At 39.6% G+C, this 25,366-nt stretch overlaps 1 protein-coding gene across 8 annotated transcripts in view; it reads left to right on the top strand.

The window, feature by feature from the left end:
* ADD3 (adducin 3) overlaps positions 1 to 25,366 on the top strand; it is a 101,610-nt gene that overhangs the window by 39,233 nt on the left and 37,011 nt on the right. For 3 of the 8 annotated variants that reach the window (XM_079976089.1, XM_079976091.1, XM_079976090.1), the window contains one exon: positions 6,732 to 6,756. The exons of the other annotated variants lie outside the window; for them this stretch is intronic. The gene's annotated coding sequence lies outside the window, so the exon portion shown is untranslated. The remainder of the gene's footprint in view (positions 1 to 6,731; positions 6,757 to 25,366) is intronic. 8 annotated transcript variants of the gene reach the window in all.

Raw genomic sequence — 25,366 nt, 5'->3', positions numbered from 1 at the left:
AATAGCAAGAAAATGAGTGTTTATTTTTTTAATGGATGATTAAGAATAAGATTATACCATTAACAAAGATTGTTAGTACTTCTGAAAATTATTGGTGAATTTAACGCCAACTCTATATGGATATTGGGGGGGGGGAGTTCCATAATTTATTAAGTTTTCAATTTTACATTTCAAAAAAACATTTGGAAACTTTAAAAGATCCAATTACTTCCATTCTTCTCCTTCCACGGTTCATTCTTCATATCATACATTCCTGCATATTTTACTATAACCATTCAAATCAGTTTTCCACTTTTACATCAATCAAATATTATTTACAGTGTTTAATTTATCTTAATGCTGCCAGCGTACAGTTATTTTCCATATATACAATAAACGTTTTCCACTCTTCTTTAAATATATGTTCTTCTTGCTCTCACACTATAGCTCTTCTCCAAAGCTTTTAATTTTTCTAATGCTTTGGGAACACTCTCCAAAGGTTGTTCTAATGTCAACAACACATCTTCAGCAAATGCCCTTAATTTATAGATTCTACATCCCACCTCAATACCTTTAATTTCCCTATTTCACTTTATATTCTGAAGCAATATTTCAAACTCATAATAAACAGTGGAGATGGGGACAGCCTTGTCTCATTCCTTTTTCTACTTGGCATTGGTCTGAAAGAATGTTGTTTACTAATATATTTGCAGATTGATCAGTATAGATTGCTTTAACTCCTGCTAGGAAAGACTTACCTGTTTCCATTTTCTCTAAAACCTTAATCATAAATGATCATGAACTATTGTCAAAAGCTTTCTCTGCATCTAGAAAGATTTAACACAGCCTGTTTCTTACTTCTAGGTACTTTATTAAATTGATTACATTTCTTACATTGTCTTTCATTTGTCAGCCTGGTAAAAACCTGGCCTGGAATCTGCGGACTGACTTAGTCACATGTCGTTTTCAGTCTAATAGCCAGGATTGTAGCAAATAGTTTATAGTCACAGTTCAGTAATGAAATAGGTCTGTAATTTTTAGTCTATGTTAAATCACTGTATTGTTTGGGGATCAGAGTAATGAATGCGTCTTTCCTTGAAGCTGGTACTCCCATCACCAGAATTCTGTTAATGGTGTCCTTAAGTGGTTCTATAAGTGCATCCTGAAACTTTTTATAATAAATTGCAATAAGTCCATCTGGCTCCAGTGCTTTTCCCATCCCATATGGATATTGTTAACATAATTGACATTGCTGCTATTTTTTATTTTTGCTATACCTTATTTATCTCTGTCTATTTACCCAAGCACAGTAACTCAGTAGAACAGATAACTAACTGTTGATAGTGCTGCCTCTTCTCTTCTCTGCACCCCTTTCTACTAACCATCTGTCACTAGACGTTGTGTGTCTACAAATTTTAAAACTTCTGAGCAGTTAATAAAACAGTTTATAATGCATAAGCAGCTGAACCAATGGCTGGGGTAGTGGTGTATGAATTTCAGTCAACTGCATAGGTTGTTTTTTGTTGTCAAAATTTAGCTGAAAAGCAAATCAGGTATACCCTACCTGATTATTGGGGGTGGGTGGGAATTATTATTCTCTTTCTTACATAAATTATCTCATTTGGTTCTGCATGACCTTGGCTTTGCCCTAGTCAAAGGGTGAGCAACCTACTTTCTCTTTAGGATTACTTTCCCTCGGGGTAATCTGTCAGAGGCTGAGTGTAGACTGAATTCAGTCAAATTTACTATTTGTAGAACTCTCCAGTTCACCTGGGTAAAATCTGTTCGTGCATATGACTTGTCCCAGCTATGCAGCAGTTTGTCAGTTGTCCATGACACTTTCTCTCCAGCTGTCATGGCTCATTCCCTAAAAAGATTTCAAAGGCGAATTTCCCATATCCCAAAGGAAGAGGAATTTGATGGGAATTGTCACCCTGGAACTGAAACTGATTAGTAACACACAACTGTCTCCAAACAGCAAATGGTTATTTTCTTCCGCCCGTCAATTTATCTGAACCTAGCAAGCCAGTGTGGAAGAAGGCAATCTGAGAATTATCCCCCCACCTGCATGACTGCAGAAGTCTTCATATACATGGCAATTATCCAGGGAGATTTGTTTGAATTAATGTTCCTCGAATGTTGAGTCAGGGCTTGTCATTTGGTTTCCACAACCTTGGTTGAGCTTGTTAGCCAAAAAATCACAGCAAATATTAAGAGCAGTAAAACCCAAATATCTAGTAAGCTTTCACTTTAGATCAGAAGTTGGAACACTTAGCTTCTGAACAAAAATAAAATTCTGTAGCTGAGCACAACACATTTTCAACACAATTGTCTGTGTAGGAAACAGCATATATCCTGTGTGAACATCCTTATGTGTCACTGGTGCATTTGTGTATGTGTCTTTTACAGTATGAACACAGGCTCTGCATAGATTGTGCACATGGAAAACTGCATGCCATTATGTGCTTGAACCTGAGGTCTGTTTTAGAAATGTGTAATATGTGAAGTGGCAACTAGGAAAATGATTTGGAGCCCCTGCTCTGTGTGCTGTCCATAGTTTAGATATTACTTGTCTCCATTTATGCCTATCCAATAAGACCACCATCTTAAATCCTTCTCTGATGCCACCACAGGTGAGATGTAGCAAAAGATTATCACAGAGGACCTTTTCAGTGGTGCCCCCTGCATCTTTAAAACCATGTCCCCAGAGTAGCTTGAACTTCGTATCATTTTGGCACAAGACAGAAATCATTTTATTTCTCTCATGCTTTTAAATCTGTTAAGGTCCAATCTAGTTTTTAAATCTCTGCCAAATGATTGTATGCTCCTAATTCATGTTAATATTGGTTCTGTTTGATGTATGTCTTTTAAATTGTCTGGTATTTTGATTTGCAAGCTGCCCTGTGAATTTTTGCTAGCGTGGGAATATAAACACTTAGAATGAATAAATAAACACAGGGCCAGCACTTCCACGAGCCAAGCTGAGACAATTGTCTCTGGAAGCGTGGACAGTGAATTGGTGTCCTCTGGGCTCTTTGCTTGCTGGTTGCTTGCGGGCCACCCACCCAGTGAGGCTCCAGTGAGCTCTTCCACCTTCTCCTCTCTCTTGCCTAGCTCTGTTTTTAAACTTGTAACTAACTAGATTTACACAAAATGTCCAGCACCTGCAGCAAAGTGGTGGCAGCACAGGGGTTCCTGGCCAACGTATTCAGAAGACTGGGCTCTGAGTGACAATCCTCTTGGCATTTCCTCTGAGCAAGGTAGAGAGGGGAAAGAGAGAGACCACCAGTGCTGCCACCACTAATGCATTGTTAAAACAAAACAAAAAGGAAATGAGAAAAGTGGAAGGGGATTAGCATGGGCAAGAGGAGTGTGAGGAAGAGGAGGAGCAGGAACTAGGCCTAAATAAACCAGCAATTCAGATACACAGGGATGTTAATGGTACTTTTTGGAACATCCAGGAAGGAACAGAATGGAATCAGGTTGAAGTATTAATGCTATCTTAAAGCAGGAACTACTGGTCCTCTTAAGCAAGGGATGAGGATTCTGGCTCTCCAGATATTGTTGGACCAGCTGTCATTATCCCTGACCATTGACTATCTTGGCTAGGGCTAATAGAAGTCACAATCTAACATTTTGTTCTTCATTCTGATCTTAGGCAAATTTTATCAGAACTGCAAAGGACATTGCTGAACATGTAGACAAAAAGTTGGAAAACAGTACTGTGTGTTAATGTGCTCAAAATTGTGATGTGCTATCTTAAAGAGGTCTGGGAATCAGAATCTGTTGTATGTGGAACTCAGTTTATGATTAAGAGGTAGAACTTAAGTACCTTCAAGTGAAGTGAAAGAATCTTCAGATAAGTTCTGTTTTCCATTGGATACTTTTTTTCCTAATTGTGTGTCTGGGTTGCCTTCTTTTGAGTCTTCTAAATCTTTCATCAAATCCCAGTCAGAAATCTTATGGCCCTCTCTTGACAGATATACATTAGAGATTTTTAGAACTGATTCTGTGATGTGTGGGATCTTGAATTATTACTTGTGAATAGCAATGGTATTTTTTTCTCCTATATTGTTGGTTTGCTTTGATATCCTACCCTGCCACCAGCAGTCTCAAAACAACACACATCGTTCTCTGTGCTCTGTCTGTTTGTTCTCATAACAATCCTATGATATAATGACAGGTCCAAGATCACCCAGGGAACATCATGGCAGAATAGGGATCAGAACCCAAATCTCCCCAGTACTAGTCCAACACTCTTAAGTATCATACTGTCCCAAGGTGTGCTTGCTGTATATTTGCTACAGTTATGTATGATTCCTATGATTTGCTTTACTTTACTTCAGATACCACAGTAAAAACAGGATGTGCTAATGGTGTTATCTACTCTGGAAAGGAAAGAAGTACTGTTTTCACTGTAGCTTCTTTTTTCCTGTAACTTCTTTTTCCTGTTGATCACAGGAAACTCTTTAGTAAGATTTAGTAAGATTTTGCCTGAGTGTTCACAACTGTGCGCTGTAACATGCAAGGAAATGGCTTTGTGTCTCTTCTCTCTCTTTCCCAGCCACTCTTCATTGCTGATTGTGCTAATATATCAAACTATAGTTTTTACTAAAATGATGACATATTGGAATGCTGCCCAGATGCTAGTGCAAACAATATGTGAATATTATCTTCAAGCAACGTGGTAGTTCCCAGTTAAAAATTAACTTAAGAAGGAGTGTGAATTCATGACATTTGTAGATTAAAATAGTGTTTACTTGCATCCTGTACAGTAATGACTTTAACACTCCATCTGAACAAATTAAATTAAAGTTTTGGAAATGATGAAAGCCAGCAGTGCTTTATCAGTGCTCACATACCATTGTTGTTCTTGCTGCTGCTGCAAACCAGGAGGTAGAGGGGGAATGTTAGTGCAGTGCAGCCCTTCTACCTCCTCTTAAGCAGTAACAGACTGGTGACTGGGAGTGGCCGCCGAGACCATATAACACCAGTCTTGAAAGACCTACATTGGCTCCCAGTACATTTCTGAGCACAATTCAAAGTGTTGGTGCTGACCTTTAAAGCCCTAAATGGCCTCGGTCCAGTATACCTGAAGGAGCAGCACCGAGGGCCTTCTGGCTGTTCCCTCACTGCGAGAAGCCAAGTTACAGGGAACCAGGCAGAGGGCCTTCTCGGTAGTGGCGCCCTCCCTGTGGAATGCCCTTCCACCAGATGTCAAAGAGAACAACAACTGCCAGACTTTTAGAAGACACCTGAAGGCAGCCCTGTTTAGGGAAGCTTTTAATGTTTGATGTACTACGGTATTTTAATATTTTTTTAGAAGCTGTCTAGAGTGGCTGGGGAAGCCCAGCCAGATGGGTGGGGTATAAATAAATTCTTGTTGTTGTTGGGTATAAATAAATTGTTGTTGTTGTTGTTGTTGTTGTTGTTGTTGTAATAATAATTTTATTACATTGCATTTTGGAGCTCATTGAAACAACTGCCAAGAAGCTGTTTGGGAGTGTACAAAGCGCTGGTGTTAACTTGGGTTCACCTGCTGTGCGCTTGCTTCTGCACTTTAAAAAAAACTTGTTTCCATTCTTCAAAATAATAGGTAGGCACTTATAACAGAAAATAGAGCGAGAAATATTCACAGCAGAATCCCTTAGTGTATCAAACTTCAGTTCTGTTGTCTGTTTTTAATCCATTTTGTTGGAGAAGGTATTTGTTTTCAAATCTGTCCTGAGCTTTTATAATGGGGCAGGCTAAAAATCCATATAAATCCTAATACCAGTAAAATGAGGATTTGCCATTTTCAGTTAGCATAGAAAAGCTAACTCAAGTCAGCTGAACAAGAACATTGGCAGAGTAACACTATTAGGACCCTTCTATAAAGATAGGTTTGTTTTTGTCTCAACCTATATACCATCTCTGTTGTGTTACGTTCATTATTCCAAAAATCTTTTGTATTCCATTTTTTACTAACAGAGCTTAAACCTATGTTTTAAAGGAAGACATATAGGACTACATAATGCAAGGTGGGACTAAAATAAAGAAATACATAGCTACTGCCCTCAACTGTGTTTGCATAACTTTAGTGTCACATTTTGGTTTTCCTGCACCAGAATATGAACTTTTTGACACAGATTCAAATTGTCAACATCCTTGTCCATGAGGCTTACTATGAGCCAGCCTGCAAAATTTAATTAGGTTAATCTACATTTGTTTGATGACAAATATACCAAATTTACTCTTAACTCTTAACTGACTCTTAACTCCACACGACTTTGTACAATCTTATTACCTCACAAGTATCTAAATAGGGAGTTTCCTAAAGATACTTTCTGGGCAGATTAATGAATTTGCCTAGAAAGTATCTTAAGGAATACCTTTTGAAAACAAATCTTGTGTTTTAAAATATATCAAGTAGCTGTTATTTTACTTACAGCGTCTGCAGAGTGTTAAAATGCTCTTCCTTATCTGCCCAACGGTCCCTCCTCTTTCCAGTACCATACGCAAGCATGAAGGCCGTTTTCTGGCAGCAGATAAATTTCCATATCGCTTTCCCTGTCAGATTCCTGGGCTATGAGATAAAGTGGTTTCATACAACACAAAAAGGAGAAGGTTAATGTAAAGTTCTTGATTGCACTTATGGGTAAGAAAAACTTGGCTATGGCTTTTAAAATAAATTATGCAGGAGTGAGTTCTGGTGGGAGTTGAAATGTTGCTGTTTTTCTCCTCTCTCCCCCAACATGGATGGTGTTTTCCAGTTCAGTTCTAGGGGCCTCATTTAAGGTAAGCATCACAATCTGTTCTTTCCCTTGCACGTTCAGTTGTAGGGTGGTTCAGGTTTAAGAGAATTGCATGTTTAGTTTCTGAGACGTGTTTTTTTCTTAACCTTTTCATGAAATCTTTCTTTAGTTTTGCAAGTGACCAGGGTGGGGTGGGGAGTTATATTTTGCTGTCATACAAGAATTCTCAAATTAGGTTTGAAATAAACCAGAATAAAGGGTTGTAAGAAAATATTCACCCTAATGTTGCAGCACTTAATTCTAAGCTCTTGCCTCCTGCTTTGCTATCTTAGAAGGAACCAACTCAGACAAACTTAAAACAATAGGTTCTCTCTTGTTTTTATAAACTTGTTGGAACGTTGAAATGAAAAGTAACTGTTGGGAAACAAACTTTTATCCCACAAGCCTTCACTTTTTAACCAGCAGAGTTGTAAATCGTCAATGGATATCATTTTTGTTCTTCGCAACATTTTGATATACTTTTATTGCAAACATATCTGTTGCAAACATATTCCAAAAAGAGACTGTATAAATATATTCTCAAGCAATTTTATCAACCTCATTGTGCAGTTTTAATAACATGAGGATTTGAAATATGCATGTGGCTTTAAAAAAATGATATGTTATTAAGAATTTTATTATTTGTGCTAGTGAAGTATATTGGCATGCTAGTGAAGTATATTGGCATGCCAGCTGAAACTGATGTCATTTTTGTAAGCTTTATTCTTTGGATTTAGTCACTGCTGGATGCCTCACAGTTGCTGAGGTTTTTCCTCTGAAAAGTTGCAATTTTTTTCATCCCATTTCCTTTCTGTTCTGGTTTTATGCTGTCTATATCAGAGTTTGGAAATAAATTAAGCTGAATTGATAGTGAAACCTTGGGTGCACCACTAAGTGTTTTATATATGGAATTAATTTTATTGCTTTTGCACATGTAATTGTTTTAATTGTTGACATTTTTATTGTGAAATCTCTGAGATATTTTATTGAAAGTGATTCATAAATTGAATCAAATAAATAAGCAACCATTTTGGGGCACAGTGCTTCTGATCCAGTATAGGTCAGTTTATTTGCCTTTATAAACATATTTTGACTAGCTGCTCAGGCAAGACCTGTCCACCTATTTATTATTTCCTTTTTTCCAAAATTGTGTACCCTTACCTGTTACCATTTTTAAAAGGAGAGCAAACATTCCATCTGCATTTGCAGCTTATGTGTAGGTATGTGCACATTTCTTGTAATACCCTTGTGGTCACTGAAAAAAGGGTCAAAATGTTAGATGAACTAGTTGTAAAAGAATGACAGTATGTATTTTGAGTGTTTTTATGGCAATAAACTTAGGCTTAACTAAAGATCTCAGTGATTCCAGGTTAGTGTAATGAGTGGGTAACTGTTTAGGAATAATAGCCCTGTACTACTTTTGACGCTGGTGGTGCTGTGGGTTAAACCACAGAGCCTAGGACTTGCCGATCAGAAGGTTGGCAGTTCGAATCCCTGCGACGGGGTGAGCTCCCGTTGCTCGGTTCCTGCTCCTGCCAACCTAGCAGTTCGAAAGCATGTCAAAGTGCAAGTAGATAAATAGGTACCGCTCCGGCGGGAAGGTAAATGGCATTTCTGTTAGCTGCTCTGGTTCGCCAGAAGCGGCTTAGTCTTGCTGGCCACATGACCCGGAAGCTGTACGCCAGCTCCCTCGGCCAATAAAGCGAGATGAGCGCCGCAGCCCCAGAGTCGGCCACGACTGGACCTAATGGTCAGTGGTCCCTTTACCTTTACATTTACTTTTGAATAGCTCAGCTATGCTCATGTTTGTCTTCAATATGATCCCAATCCCTTACTCATGGCCTCCCATTCTAGAATAACTCATAATGACTCCAGAGCTACTGTTTTATCCTGACACTCTTAACCATATCAACATATCTTATTTCTTTTCCTATAGCTCATCCTTCCCACCTCTCTCCTCTCTAAAGTTTGTGTAAAGTGTGTCTTGTCAAGTTTAGTAAACTCTTAGTAAGCCCATAGAAAATTTGTGTGTTAGGATTCTTGGTCAGTGGACTATTATTGCAGACTATTACTTGAACCTATGACGTTTATGCTATGGAGTCCTACAGAGCTCAGTGTTATACCCCATGTTGTTCAACATCTTTACTATGTGATGATGCTGGGAGCTGTCACTTAGTGATTTAGTCTGCAGGGATATTAGAACCAACATCAACTGTGATTTCAGCACAGGGTCTCTCTCTTTACAGCAGTAATGGGAATGAGCAAAGTGGCTTTGAGCTTCATATTATAAGATTATGGATTTAAACCATTTTGCATATACATACAAAAACAAAGCTATGTAGACAAAATATGAAACAACTTGTCTGTTCCATTAGCTCAGATACATCAAACACAAATTATATAATGTGCACTAAGTAAAGTGGAAGATATCCTGAGTAGGAACCAGCTGCATACCCTGCTATAATTCAACAAGAGACTCCACACCAATAGCTCCAATGGCCCATATCAAACTAATAGCATGGTGTGGAATAGTGTGGAATAAATTGAAGCTAGAAGACTCAACTCACACCACTGAATTAATTTCACTGCCTTAATTTGCTAATAATGTCAAGACCCCATCTCTCTCCCCATCCACTTGGGGATACAGTATGTTAATGGATAACTGCCAGACCTTCATTGTTTTGTCAACATGAATCCATACCTAAGGAAGTTCACTACTGCTTGCATGTACAGAGAAAACTTGTGTATATTTAGGTTCCCAGAGTCCAGTGTGAATTAGCAGGCTGCAGATAGGAATTTCTTAAGGAAAACAAGATAACTGTCTAGGAAATTGATCTGAGTAAGCCTTCTGCTGCTGAGTCAGCAGTAGTTAGTGTTAAGAAATGGATCAGCTATAAAATGTGCAACTCTCATATCTTCCTTAAAAGTCAGAAAGCATTTGCAGTCGTTTCTGTTTTAAAGACCACCTGTTTCCACATGAAAATGCCCAGAAGTTGAGGTCTTCATCTGAGACCTTTAGAATTAAGATGGGTAGTGACCAGAGCCTTTTCAATTGTGCCACCCTGTCTTTGCAATACATTTCCCACGGAGGTTCATCTGGCACCGATCTAAAGTCTTTTTTGGCAACAGGTGGATATCTTTTTCTTTTCACAGGCTTTTTGATCCTAGTGTTTCAGCTTGGTTTTTTAAACTGAGTTTGATACTGGTTTTGGCTTGGTTTAATAGTTAACTGTTTTAATAGTTAATTTGTTGTGTTTCTATTTTGTATCTTTTCGATTGTTAGTTACCCTTGAGGCCTTTCAGGCTGAAGAGGATTCCGAGCAAATAAATATTAATAGCAGGGATTCGGAGGTGCAGGAGGGGAGGAATCTCAATCCTACAGAAAGTACTTAGAAGTTACAAGCTGTGCGCACATGCAGTGATAAGCCATGCTGCCTAATTGCTCCTGCTTTGCTCTCCCCCCAGCACTAAGCAGGAAGCCTTGGCGTTCCATTTCATCCAAACCCAGGGGTCATGGTTTGCTGCTTCCCAACAAGCCAAAAATCAGCATGCCAACAAACCATTGATTAAGGCTGGCTAGTGATTGTGTCTTATTAGTTTAGTGGTAATGGGAAGCCACTCACACCAGGGGAGGAGTGAAGTGCAGGCAATTGGGTACAGGGATGTTGCTCATTCAAAATAAACTACAATAGAGCCCTAAAGTCCAGCTTATTGTTATATGCAAACATGGCTAATGTTGCTTCTGAAATATTAGAAACTTTTAACACCTAAAGTAGGGTGATGAATGCAGCTTCCTGCTTTGATGTACACTTCAGAAAGGCAATTAGCAGCCGCAAGAGGAATACTGAAATCCATTATCTATTCTAGAGAAGAGATACCATTAATCAGAATGATCAGTTTGCACAGCTATTTAAAGGTTTGTGTTCGTACTGACAAGGGACATATGTATTAAACAGCTAGCTGTTCTGTTACTAAGGTAAAACATATATGTATCTCTGCATATTCATCAACACAGGACTTTCCTTCAAATACCTGGGGTTTTAAATCAGGTGCACCTGATCGTGTGAAGTGGCCACTATTATTATTTCTTATATATTGCACCTTTCTCAAAAGGATTAAACATATCAATACTAAAACAATTCACTGAAAGCTTTTAAAAACAGTTTAAAACTCCTTGAGTGCTAACCAAATACCTTCCTTAGAACACTAACCACAAACACCTCTTGATTGTGAGTTGATCCCATATTTCTTCCTCACTTAAGTACTACGTAACATTGGCATCGACAGACACCTGTACTATTTAAATATACAAAGCATGTGTATTGCTCTGTGATTCATTTTGGCATAGGTCTGGCATGTGCTGTAGTATTTGTTTGTGCTAATTTGAGCTGGCAAGATACCAGAAGCATTTTTTCACTTAAGAGAGTGTGCAGAAGGCAGCACCTCATCTTCAGAGTTTGTATAACCAAAATCAGATATGGTGTTGTTTAATCTGAGTATATTTAGGGCATGATTGATTGACTATGAATAATTGAAGTTCAGGAGCATATGAATTGGACAGTACACTGCCTTTGAACAACTGTATGCATGGGTTTATTTTACCGGTAATCATTAACTGAAGGTTAGTACATGAGCTACGTGGGATAGCAATCTGAGCGGGGGCATGTTAAATGCATGTTCTTGTAAGATGCAATGCATGTGAGAAATTGTGGGCTGAACGGCTGCCTGCAGCTACTAGGGGGTGGTGCGCTATTTGGTAAAATGCACACACTTTGCTTTACCTGTTTTTCTGGATAAGCTTCTGCTTTTATGTCACAGTGTAGGGATACAGAATGTGGAAAGCTCCTGTAGTTAGTTATATGTTCAGCATACCACTGAGAACTAAAATTTACCTTGTGTTTTTCCTGACCAGATATGTTGCGCTGTTCAAAGTAGTTTCATGAAACCAGCTAGCACAAGTAATAGTGTGTGCCATTGATTCTGTTTGTTTGGCCAGCACCTCCTAAAATACATAATGCCTTGGATGACTTTAACATGCCACAAAAGATAGAGCCCTAAGAATGTTTCACCTTTCTTTTGCCAGTAAAGCACAACTGCGGCCACTCTGGGTACTTAATCTGACTGAGCTGGCAGTTGTCCATTGTTATCAAGAGAGTGGGGGAAGGGAGGGGATAGAATAACTTGATCCTCTTAGTCGAGATATGTAACACACGCTGCAGACAGCCCGATCTGGATTTTATTTCTTCATCTCTATGTGATCCAGTATGCATTCCTAACATGTTACAAACAGTTTGTGTCTCTGAAAGCACAAGATCAGTTTTCAGTGGCAACAGCCCCTAAAGGAAACAGACTGATTCCTCCTTGAGCAAACATCTGGCCAATTGTGGATGGAATTAATTGCTGATCTCTGCTGCCTGTGTTTTTCTTCTCTTGTCATTTCCTTTGCAGCTGTGAAAGGCAAGTTTTTAGACCTGAAAGCAGCATGGACATTTCCAGCAGTAGTAGTCTAAAGTTACAAATATTATAGACTTGGATTTAAATACCTCCTGCAAATATACTAATTTTGAAAGCTCAATATGAGATAGGCAATTATTTTGGAAAAAATTAAGTCTATGTTTGCAACACTTTGAAAATTAAGAACCTCTAGTGCGTGAAGCTTATTTCCCTGCAATTAAGGAAAATAATCACCTACAAAGCTGACTGTTGTTTTTATTGCTTTTAACCATTGGTAACATTGAGATAAATCCCAAAAGGTTGATTTAGACAGAAAAGTACATATTTTTATAATGATCAGAATTGCTGTTTTGTCAAAATCATGTCAAATCTTGCTCTTTCGTCATATCACAAATCATCAACTGCATTCAAGAACAATTTCTAACATTTGAAAGGTGTGACAGTTAACCTAATGGTTTACTGCTAATGTCCAGAGGCAAACTGCAGTGTTAACAGTACTTTGTCTCCACCCACATATTTCTTAGTTTATTGGAAGAAATACCTTGGTTACAGTGGTGGAAATTAAAGAGGCCACTTTGTAGCAGACTCCACACACTAGAAGAGTGGCCTCAGTGCTACTCACCCAAGACTCAGCCTGCTGGTTTCCTATTTCATTGGTATTTGTTTATGGCAAGGTACCTGTAGCTTCCTGCCTGTGTCTAAATCATGTGGCTTTATATCACTGTTGAAGTCATCTAGTACCTGGAATGTAGCAAGAGTGCCTGCAAGTATGGACTGATTGTCTGATTCTGCACTCTGGGTTGCCTGTTGTCCATCCCTGCCAAGCTCTGCAATCGCATGGCTATCAGCAGACAAATTTAGAAGCAAATGCTAAGTGTTTTGAACCACAGTTCAGTTTCATGACGATAGTTTCATTCAGTCCATTCTTAGCCACTGTATCGACCAAACTCCACTGTCCACCAAGGAGCTACAAGTGAAAAACACTAAAACTCTTAAGGACTTGATATTGCTTCATACCACCTAGAGGAGCTTGCTGTGCCGTCACTCCCCATCCCTATTTATCCTCACCTTCTTTATTCTCCCCAGCTTATATACTTCAGTGGAAAAGTACAGGAGAAAGGTAGAAAGCAAGAATTATCACAGTGGCATGACTGAAAAATAATAGAGGATGGATTTTTAAAAACACTGAAGTTAATGTTTCAGTGAGAAAGAAAACTGTAGGGAATTGTGGTGGTGATGGGGAAGTACCACCAAGAATAGGGTGGTCTATATTGAGCTTTCTGTTTCAACTCAATGCATGCTTACTTGGATGTAAGCCAATTGAGTTCAGTGTGACCTTCAAATACACAACACATAGAACAGGACTGTCAAAATTCTAAGTACCGTATTTTTCGCCCTATAGGACACACTTTTTCCCCTCCAAAAATGAAGCGGAAATGTGTGTGCGTCCTATGGGGCGAATGCAGGCTTTCGCTGAAGCCTGGAGAGCGAGAAGCGTCGGTGCACACCGACCCCTCTCGCTCTCCAGGCTTCAGGAAGCTATCCGCAAGCCTTGCGAGCCCGGCGGGAGTTGCTGCCGGGCTCGCAAGGCTTGCGGGCAGCAGCCTGCAGCCCGAAGCACAGGGCTCCCCGTGCTTCGCGCAGGTGTCCGCAAGCCTTGCAAGCCTGGTGGGAGTTGCCACCAGGCTCGCCAGGCTTGCGGATAGCAGCCTGTTCTGGGGGCTGGGGTCGGGGGAAGCTCAGGCTTCCCCCACCCCAGCCTTGCAGCTGGGGGGGGGGGGAAATAATTTTTTTTTATTCATTTCCCCCAAAAAACCAAGGTGCGTCCTAAGGGCCAGTGCGCCCTATAGGGTGAAAAATACGGTAAATATTGCCTTAGAAGAATCAGCTATACTTGGGATGTGTATAGATAAACAGGAGTTTTACCTCTTTGAAATCTGGAAGCAATGTTGTCCTAGATTGGCTAAACTGATGATTTTGTATGTGTTTTGTCTTTTATTTTGAGCATAGTTTTACTTTCTTGAGCATTTTATTTTAATATTATACTTGCCATAACCTGACTACTTTCAGAGTCTATAATTTTGTAGGCTAGTTTAATAGGAATATTGACTCTAGAGGATGCTGTCTCAGTGTAACGAGTCTAAGATAATCCACAACTCCATTTCAGTCCCACACTACTTTACCGTCCTGCCAAAGCATCGTGACCACCAGCATTTGACATTCTGAATACAAAAGGAAGGGAGATAGTAGTAATGGGGGACTTCAATTACCCGGATATTTGCTGGATGTCAAACTCAGCCAAGAGCATAAGGTCAAACAGATTCCTCACTGGCCTTGCAGACAACTTTGTTGTCCAGAAAGTGGGAGAAGCAACAAGAGGAACAGCCATTTTAGATCTGGTCCTAACCAATGTTGATGACCTGGTTAGTGGGGTAGAAGTGGAAGGATCATTAGGCGCGAGTGATCATGCTCTTCTGAAGTTTACTATACAGCGGAAAGGAGCAGCCAAGCATACTAGGACTCAATTTCTTGATTTTAAGAAAGCCGACTTCATAAAACTTAGGGAAGTGCTGGGTGAGATCCCATGGACAGTAATACTAAAAGGAAAGGGAGTTCATGATGGCTGGGAGTTTGTTAAGAGGGAGATAGTAAAAGCACAACTTCAGGCAATACCAGTGAGACGAAAACATGGAAGGTGCCTAAAGAAGCCAGGGTGGCTATCTAAAGAACTTTTAACTGAGTTAAGATTAAAAAAGGATGTGTACAAACAATGGAAAAGGGGGGAAACCACCAAAGAGGAATTCAAACAAATAGCCAGCACGTGTAGACACAAAGTCAGAAAAGCTAAAGCACAGAATGAACGCAGGCTTGCCAGAGAGGTTAAAAACAACAAAAAAGGCTTTTATGGGTATGTTCATAGCAAAAGGAAGAACAAAGAAACAGTGGGGTCACTCAGAGGAGAAGATGGTGAAATGCAAACAGGGGACACAGAAAGGGCTGAACTCCTCAATGCCTTCTTTGCCTCAGTCTTCTCCGATAAAGAAAACAATGCCCGACCTGAAGAATTTGGAGCAAATGATTCAGCAGAGGAAACACAGCCCAGAATAACTAAGGAGATAGTACAAGAATACTTGGCTAGTTTAGATGTATTCAAGTCTCCAGGGCCAGATGAACTGCATCCAAGAGTATTAAAAGAACTGGCAGATGTGATCTCAGAACCACTGGCAGTCATCTTTGAGAATTCCTGGAGAACAGGCGAAGTCCCGGCAGACTGGAGGAGGGCAAATGTTGTCCCTATTTTCAAAAAGGGGAAAAGAGAGGACCCAAATAATTACCGCCCAGTCAGTCTGACATCAATACCAGGGAAGATTCTGGAGCAGATCATTAAGCAAACAGTCTGTGAGCACCTAGAAAGGAATGCTGTGATCACCAATAGTCAGCATGGATTTCTGAAAAATAAGTCATGTCAGACTAACCTGATCTCATTTTTTGACAGAATTACAAGCCTGGTAGATGAAGGGAACGCAGTGGATGTAGCCTACCTTGATTTCAGCAAGGCATTTGACAAGGTGCCCCATGATATTCTTGTAAAGAAGCTGGTAAAATGCGGACTTGACTATGCTACCCCTCAGTGGATTTGTAACTGGCTGACTGACCGAACCCAAAGGGTGCTCATCAATGGTTCCTCTTCATCCTGGAGAAGAGTGACTAGTGGGGTGCCACAGGGTTCTGTCTTGGGCCCGGTCTTATTCAACATCTTTATCAGTGACTTGGATGATGGACTCAAGGACATCCTGATCAAATTTGCAGATGACACCAAACTGGGAGGGGTGGCTAACACCCCAGAGGACAGGATCACATTTCAAAACGACCTTGACAGATTAGAGAACTGGGCCAAAACAAACAAGATGAATTTTAACAGGGAGAAATGTAAAGTATTGCACTTGGGCAAAAAAAATGAGAGGCACAAATACAAGATGGGTGACACCTGGCTTGAGAGCAGTACATGTGAAAAGGATCTAGGAGTCTTGGTTGACCACAAACTTGACATGAGCCAACAGTGTGACGTGGCAGCTAAAAAAGCCAATGCAATTCTGGGCTGCATCAATAGGAGTATAGCATCTAGATCAAGGGAAGTAATAGTGCCACTGTATTCTGCTCTGGTCAGACCTCACCTGGAGTACTGTGTCCAGTTCTGGGCACCACAGTTCAAGAAGGACACTGACAAACTGGAATGTGTCCAGAGGAGGCAACCAAAATGGTCAAAGGCCTGGAAACGATGCCTTATGAGGAACGGCTAAGGGAGCTGGGCATGTTTAGCCTGGAGAAGAGGAGGTTAAGGGGTGATATGATAGCCATGTTCAAATATATAAAAGGATGTCACATAGAGGAGGGAGAAAGGTTGTTTTCTGCTGCTCCAGAGAAGCGGACACGGAGCAATGGTTCCAAACTACAAGAAAAAAGATTCCACCTAAACATTAGGAAGAACTTCCTGACAGTAAGAGCTGTTCGACAGTGGAATTTGCTGCCAAGGAGTGTGGTGGAGTCTCCTTCTTTGGAGGTCTTTAAGCAGAGGCTTGGCAACCATATGTCAGGAGTGCTCTGATGGTGTTTCCTGCTTGGCAGGGGGTTGGACTCGATGGCCCTTGTGGTCTCTTCCAACTCTATGATTCTATGAATATGAGTCCAGGGATGAGCATCTTAAATGATGCTCCACATTTTTTTGTGTCTATTTTTCTTTTTCAAACTAAGATTAACTGAAGCAGAAGTTTGAAACTGCTCGTGTTCTTTCATTCATTACACAATTACGTGCACGTATTTGTGTGTCCTCCCTCAGCTATCTCATATTAAGTGGTTTTTGGCAGACAATGAGAGTTATGGAAACAATTAAAATTCCTATGAAACATTGTCTCACTTGTTTATTTGGAAGAGTGGGTGGTGGTTGGGAAATAAAGGGCAGAGCCTTGCTTTAAAACAAAAGTAATTTGCTTTGGAGAGGACTTTTTCAAGGAAAAAATGTCAGTGTCTTGTATAAGTTTTCAGCTTTCTGTCAAACTGAGCATTGACAATACTAGGTCAAACACATTCAAAATATTCTGACAGGCAGTGATACAGTACTGATATGTAATTGGATTATGGTTTAGTGTAGAAATGAAGTTTAAATGCTCATTAATTTCCTACGGATAAAAATACAGAATAAAGCAATGGTTTGATCTAATCATACTTGGTGTGTGCAGTGTTTATTCAGAAGAATCCCCACAAGCAGGAGACCTCTGGTCTCCCCCCCCCTCTTGGTATACATGAGTACCATAGAAATAGGAAACTGTGGAGCATGGAAATGGGAGGCAGGAGGGCAGGTGTCTTATTTTTGCCCTAAAGCAGGGGTGAGGAACCTGTGGCTCTACATGTATTATTGAACTCCAACTCCCATCAGCACCAGCCAACATAGCCAGTGGTCAGTGATAATAGGAATTGTAGTCCATCAGCACTTGGAAGGCCAGAGACTTTCCACCCCTACCCTATAGGGATCTAATACAGGTACTACACCCATCATAGGACTGGATTAAGCTTTAAATGTACATATCAAATATCCACTTTAGTTAATATAAGCACTCTTGTTTTTCTTTTGGTTGTACTGGTTTGATAAAAAGGGTTCTGCTACAGTTCATTCAGCTACAGTTGATGGACTACTGCCTGGATGACTTTTTGTTTCTTATTACTATTAGCTATATAATAGAACCTGCCCATAACTGATATCATGATGGAAGTATTTGCTCTGATTAAGGCAACATATTCTGGGACTGATATGAAAATTTGGACAAAAATACATATGACATTACTCAATTTTGGCAAGTTTTGAGGATTGAGGAGTTACCTTTTTAAGTATTAACAAATTTGTTTTAAGTTTATAAAAATACTTTTACAAATAGTAATTAACAACAAACCATACTGGCTGATACTATCTCATGTATCTCAGTCCCCTTACACATCCTAATGAATGTTCTTGTCAAATCTAATCTGATTAAAATAAATAACATATATCATTGTATGATATTTAAAATAATAAATAAATAATAGAAAAAGTAAAATTTCATGGGTAAGAATGTGAAATCAGCAGGTATGTTACTGCTATCTTTGCTAATGATCAAGAAATGTACGCAAGATTCTTTTAAAAAACAAAAAAACCCTTTGATTTATGCACTTTTCCCTAAACTATTTTCTCATGCTTTGGCAAGTCTTCAGCCAAAGTTGTAATGATGATGAGATAACACTGGGACATATATAACCCTGTTCTCATTTTCTGTGTAGGCCAGGGGGCCCCAAACTTTTTTTAAAGAGGGCCAGATTTGATGAAGTGAGCATGCATAAGGGCCAACCAAAGTTGTTGAGCTTTTTTTAGGCCCCTGCGAAACAGACAGTGCACCTACAAAAGCATTATTAATACACTCTACTGAATGTATGGAGGGTAGGTCCTGCAGGTGCATGCATTCATTGACCAAGTATGTTGAAGGTGTCAACAGCACTTTCTGTTGTTAGTACTTGACTTCATGCACTGAGGAGTATACTCAAGAGAAGTGAATTCTGCAGTGACTGCAGTAACAATTCGAACCAAAACACATTGGTATCATGGGTCTGCTAATTGCCTTTCCTTTAAGCTGGGTTGTCAGGAAAATTTAGAGTTAAACTAGAAATTGGATTCTGGATAAAGCATTCATTCAGTCTGAGTTAGATGAGTCTCCAATGGTTTTGGCAGCTATAAATGAACAGGTGCAGCTGTGAGGAGACTGATGGCTAGAATGATTGGAGGGAGGCAAGATCACCTTCACTTAAGTGACAAATGAGAATGCAAGGAAAAGGTATCATTCCATTTGCCTCTACACACCATGAGAAATGCGGTCTTCACTTTTTCACCTGGCTATACTATTCCTGTGGGACACGGGTGGCGCTGTGGTCTAAACCACAGAGCCTAGGGCTTGCTGATCAGAAGGTCGGTGGTTCGAATCCCCATGATGGGGTGAGCTCCCATTGTTTGGTCCCTGCTCCTGCCCACCTAGCAGTCCGAAAGCACGTCAAAGTGCAAGTAGATAAATAGGTACCGCTCCAGCGAGAAGGTAAACAGCATTTCCGTGCACTGCTTTGGTTCGCCAGAAGCGGCTTAGTCATGCTGGCCACATGTCCTGGAAGCTGTCTGTGGACAAACACCGGCTCCCTCGACCTATAGAGTGAAATGAGCACCGCAACCCCAGAGTTGTCCGCGACTGGACCTAACAGTCAGTGGTACCTTTGCCTTTATACTATTTCTGTAGTGAAGTAATGAAACATTTTCTGCCTCATTTTGTAGCACACCTCATTGTGGGAGACAAGGTTGTGCATGTAAAGACAACTTTAGAAAGGGAAAATCTAGTGAAGTTGGAGGGAAAAGAACTAGGAACTTCATTCCTCCCCTTATGTAATCTAAGAATTCCATGAGGAAAGGGAAAATTATAAAGTCCTGTCCCATCTCTTTTGCTACATTCCTGATAGAAATTGAGCAGTCTGTTTCCACTTCATATAAGTGAGAGAGTAATGGTATTTACAAAGTAGGTTAGAGAGTGAAGCAGAACACGTATGAGTGAATATGAATAATGAAGCTAAGTATTTTGTATGTGATAAAAATTACTTTGTAAGCTCCACCCATCCCTGGATTTCCACCATATGGCTTTTTTCAAGTGTTGAAATTTTGAATACTGTACAGAGTATTCAAGGCAGGAGAGCACAAAATGAATAATCACTCTTGTCTAGACCACCCCATTTTTTGCTATTGGGAGGGGGGCTGTCATAAAGAATCAGCCAATACTAAACCCTTTTAAGGTTTTGAACTTCAGATATTTGAAAGAGAAAAGGCACATTGCATATAGGTGCTCAGCAAGAGCCAATTACTGCTTACCCGAGGTGAGTGAACAAGTGGCAAATTATAAGGATATCAAGGTTTGGCATCTCAGAACAACTTGTTGATACCATTAGACAGTTTCATCTCTTTTTATGTGTCATACTGTGAGTCCAGGGCAGCTACAAATGCCCAGATTTGTTTTCATTCACTATTTGAAGCAAGGCAATAGTGAGAATAGGTAAAGGTAAAGGGACCCCTGACCATTAGGTCCAGTCGTGACCGACTTTGGGGTTGCAGTGCTCATCTTGCTTTATTAGCCAAGGGAGCCGGCGTACAGCTTCTGGGTCATGTGGCCAGCATGACTAAGCCGCTTCTGGCGAACCAGAGCAGCACACGGAAACGCCGTTTACCTACCCGCAGGAGCAGTACCTATTTATCTACTTGCACTTTGACGTGCTTTTGAACTGCTAGGTTGGCAGGAGCAGAGACCGAGCAACGGGAGCTCACCCCGTCACAAGGATTTGAACCGCCGACCTTCTGATCGGCAAGTCCTAGGCTCTGTGGTTTAACCCACACACACCTCTTAAATGCCAGGAGTTCCTCTATTTGGTGGGAGAGCAAATAGGCTAATGTTCCAATGGGTCTCTTTAAAACATCAGTTGGCAGGATGCAATAGACTTGCATCCAAAACTCAAAATCTTCTTTTCTGTGTGTGTCCCTCTAGGCCCATATCATTGTAGCTTTTATGTAAACTGTATTCATATTTATCAGAATTTATGATAAGGAAAACATTTACAGTGCCTTCCAAACCCTCAGATAACAGAATTTGTAGACTTGGCCAGTGCAAAGTACATGCTTTCAACAGTTTTGTATAGTAATTTTGTCCGCAGAAAGAGCTCCACCCTTGATCTTTACCACATGTATTATGAAGAACATGATGAAAAAGAAGGGTCACCTCCAGGGCAAGATTTCTTCAGCATTGCCATATGTGATCAGCTTCAGTTTCCTGTTTTAGGGGGTTTTTTTATAAGGCAGTTGGGCAGCTGCTACAGTCTGTTGGAGGAAGAAAATATAGTGCTTTTCTGCTGTAGATTTCATACATTTAGCAAAAATATTTTGGTCATGCTGGCTGGGACTGATTGGGAATTGTAGTTCAACAATAGTCCACAAGGTTTTAACCTCGGCTCAAGGGATATCTTATTGTTTACACCTTGCCAAAATAAATGTCACTATGATCATTGGTTTTGTACAGGCAGAGCATGAAGTTCATAATTTAGACAATTACAGAGTGACTTAAGATAGGAAAGAAGGTAATGAAGGATGGCTCAAACATATTTGGAATTCCTAGAGTAAACAAATGTTGAATGAAGTTTTTTATTTGGAAAAAAACCACCCTGAATTTAACCTTAGGGAGACTTCACTGTCATGGACATTGTAAATAAGGCTTTGAAATGTTAAAATGTTGCTAAGCATTGATTAAACATTTATTTACTAACTGTATAGCAAATAAATACTTGCATGTTTATGGTATGTAATTTACCAGAATTGGATGATAACTTGTGATCTGGTAATTCTGCTCTTCGAGACATCGTGGCATGAACTTTGTGTAAGAGTGGGTTCATTCAATAAAAAAAATAAAGGAGCATTTAAAGAGCCTTTTATTCCACCCATAAAGATGCTTTGTGCTGTAGCTGCTGTGTATTTGACGGACCAATTGGGGAGAGACACAGCCAAAGACTGTTTTGAAGCATATTTCAATGCTCTTATGCTAAAAACTATGCCTTCATCTTTGGTTTAGCAATGTGAATGGTAAGTTTAAATTTGTGTGAATTATTCTATTTCCTCTACAGGCAGGGTTTCTATCCATGCAAATCTCTTCTCTTGCAAATTGTTTTTTTCCTTCTATATTATTGTTCATATTGGGTTCTTGAGGGGATATTAGATCTTACAATTTTGAAGTGTTTGCAGTTAGTCAAGAGTTTCATGTGGTTGGACTTGGAGCAAGTTTTAACTTTTAGTATGTAATCCATGCTAATGATTTTCTGCATTTGTGGTAGGTGGACACCTGTACAGATAATGACAGTTTTATGTACAGTAATGAAATATTTGGGTATTAGGATGGGCTACCTGTGATAAAATGACCAATTATGGTGTTAATATACATTACATTCCTGGAAACAACTTCAGCTTTAGCCACTGGATGATATAGTAATAGCAATGTCGCTATAGCTGCCTCCAGTTAAAAATCTGTGTCTTCAGTTCTGTGTTTTCAACAGTAAATTACGCTATGGTTTCTTCTGAATACTAAGGGCATACAAATGATAAATCATTAAATCTAAAGGTATATAGTAAGAAGAAAATGAAGCATGTCTAAAACTAGAAATAGACACAAATTGATCCAGATCTGTAAAGTGAATACTTCTGTCTTCTAAGCAGATTCAGGCATCGTGTTCAGATCTTGCCTGAAAATTCTGTTAGGCAGTTGTGCATGGGTTTTGTTGGAGTTATAAACTGCCTGGCTGTGACATGCTATCTTATCATTATACTTCCTGGACAATTGGAAGAACCCTGAGTTCAAAATTTCAGAGGTAATCCTGAAATCATTTCAGTTGTACCTCCTTGCTAATTATTTTAGGATAGATACACTGTGCTTCTATAGAGAATTGTGAGCTTCAAATATTGAAGATTATGACCCTGTAATTGTTAACATGGTCCTTTATCCAAAGATGAAAAAGTGGTGAGCTAAGTCTCTGATATTGCCAGAGCTGGATGACTCTAGCAGTACAATCATATGCATGCCTACCCAAAAATAAGTCCCACTGAGTTCAGTAGAGCTTACTTTCAGATCAGAAGGATTGGATTGCAGCCTAAGTATCTTTTCAACCTTATAAAAGCAACATATGCTCAAAATCTTTAGGATCTTTTCTGTTCATCTTCACTTACATTTTGGCAAATTTTATTAAATCTACCTTGTTTCTAACACACATTTTTAAATTTTGATATCTGAAAGTACCTGCATCTCAGTTTTGATATAAAACAAAGCATTGACAATTGATGCTGAAAATTTGCATGTTTTCTTGTGCTCTTTCTACATTTTAGTCCTATAATCCTATTCCTTGCTTCATTGAATACTGAAAATGACATATATTGACATGACATACAATTCTCTGTGATGTCCAGGAAACAGAATGAGAAATGAACTTTAACCTGCCATCCTGCCAGCAAATGTTCATTGTTGTAGAAGCAGAAATTCACTTAATGTTAAGGATAGGATAGTATTTAAGAAAACAAATCAAAAACCAATTGGATTACATGTATTGAGGTATTTGATTAAGTATGATTGCCAAAGAGAGGTGCCCAGAATGAAGGGCTTCTGCATAGTTTTTATCAGCTATGATCCTGGTATGTGGTGAAATACTCAGTTGACTAATTGTACCAGGTGACTGCAAATTATTTGCAAGCAGCCAAGCTATTTTGGAATCCTGGGATATATAGGCTATCAGAACTTTTTCATGTGTCCACAGTTTTTGACTATCTTTTGTAGCAGAAAAATCATGGTCACCTGCCCCACATTTATTGTAAGAGAGAACCTGTGCATCCCTTTCTCTGAAGGCTCATATTCGTGTGAGAAAGGAAGACACAAGGAAGCTTGCCCTTTCAGCTGCAACATTCCAGGTGCTTTGGGTCCCCTGTAACAAAGGAAGCTGCCCATCTCCTTCTATCATAGGGAGTTTGCTCTTCTGACTTTTGCACAGCCAGGCACCTTAGAAATACAGTGGCCAAACACCTCCAGCCTTCTTCCAGACTGCTGATCAATTTCTGGGCAATTGGTGGAGAGGGTAAAGTTGCATTCAGTGTCATTGTGTGCTTGTTAAGAGCATTATTGTGATGAAATGGGATCTCATTGCAAGATAGTGGCAAAAAATAAAATAAAATAAATCACCTTTTTAAAAGGAAGGTGGAGGAGAAAGAGAGAAATTGTGTCAATTGTCAGTGGTTTGGACTTGGGAGTCCCATTCCTTTTCTAGAACTGAGAGCTTGGCTGAAATCCTGTGATACACAGTGGGAATTCACTTCCTGTCAGGAAATGCTGTTTTCAGTGTTTTATCTTGTTGAGGCAACCATGAGTGAACAATAGGCTATTAAAGCTTTAAAATAACAAGTGTCATAACTAAGCCAATATTTATTTTGTTCACAGTACTGTCCTAAAAGAAAGTATTGGCTGGTTTTTAGAATGGGTTAAGTAATTGGCAGTTGTATTGAACTTAGGGTCTGGCTATTTTCTAAATTTTTTTTAGCCAAAAGCATAGTGCTATACTTAACCTGCAGAGCTTCCTGCCACTGTTTCCTGTAGTAAAAGAGACAAAAATAAATGTACTAGTTTTAAAGGTATTTCGTATTCAGAATGCTAAAATCACTTCACTTGAAAACCTGGCACTCTAAATGCTTATTGAAGAACCTAAAAATGTAATTCTGAGGTGGTGTTTTGGGTAATATCTACTATTCCTTAAGGATATAATGTCTGCCAATTTCAAAGTACAGTATTAAAATTGTATTTTACTGCAATATACATTTGTCATAGTTAAACTCTAGCAATTAAACCATTCAGAATGAACGTTCAAAACATATAATCTGCCTCCTAACATTACATGATTGCCACCATTTTGTACATATTATAATTTTTAAAAAAGATAAACCCTGGTGTCAAGTTAGTCCTTTCTCCTTAACCTAGTCTTACCTTGGACCATGTCTGGGAAACCTTTCTTTAGGCAGAGGGCCATTTTTTTTGTGGCCAACCTTCCAGGGCCATGTGCCAATGGTGGGTGTGGTCAAAACAAAAGTGGGCATAGCCAGCATAGACAATAGGTGGGGCCACACCACACTCTCTTTCAGCACACACTGTACATGCAAACAGTACATGTGCACAGCATGCACACACACTCTACATTTACGCATACACTTTTCATGCAACAAGAAAGGTGAGAGAAGCAAAACTCTGCCCACCTTCTTCAGCTACTGCTTGAAGTTGTGGTTGCAGAAGAGAGCACTTTTGCACTTGGGCTTGGGCAAAGGAGAGATGGGTGACCTCATCCAAAATGTTTTGTGGGCCAGGTTCAGGCTACCAGTTCCCAACTCTGCCTCAGATTTTAGATTTTGAAAGGGACTTGTGTCTGTCTTTTTCTGTTAAACTTTGCTTCATACATGCTTCATACATCCTTACTTAATGACTTGTATGTATGAATTACAGATAACTTTCATGTTTCATGTTTTATCATAATATCTGATGTTA

This window comes from Podarcis cretensis, assembly GCF_951804945.1.
Source record: "Podarcis cretensis genome assembly, chromosome: 5".
NCBI lineage: Eukaryota > Metazoa > Chordata > Lepidosauria > Squamata > Lacertidae > Podarcis > Podarcis cretensis.
This window is presented reverse-complemented; position numbering and strand designations above follow the sequence as displayed.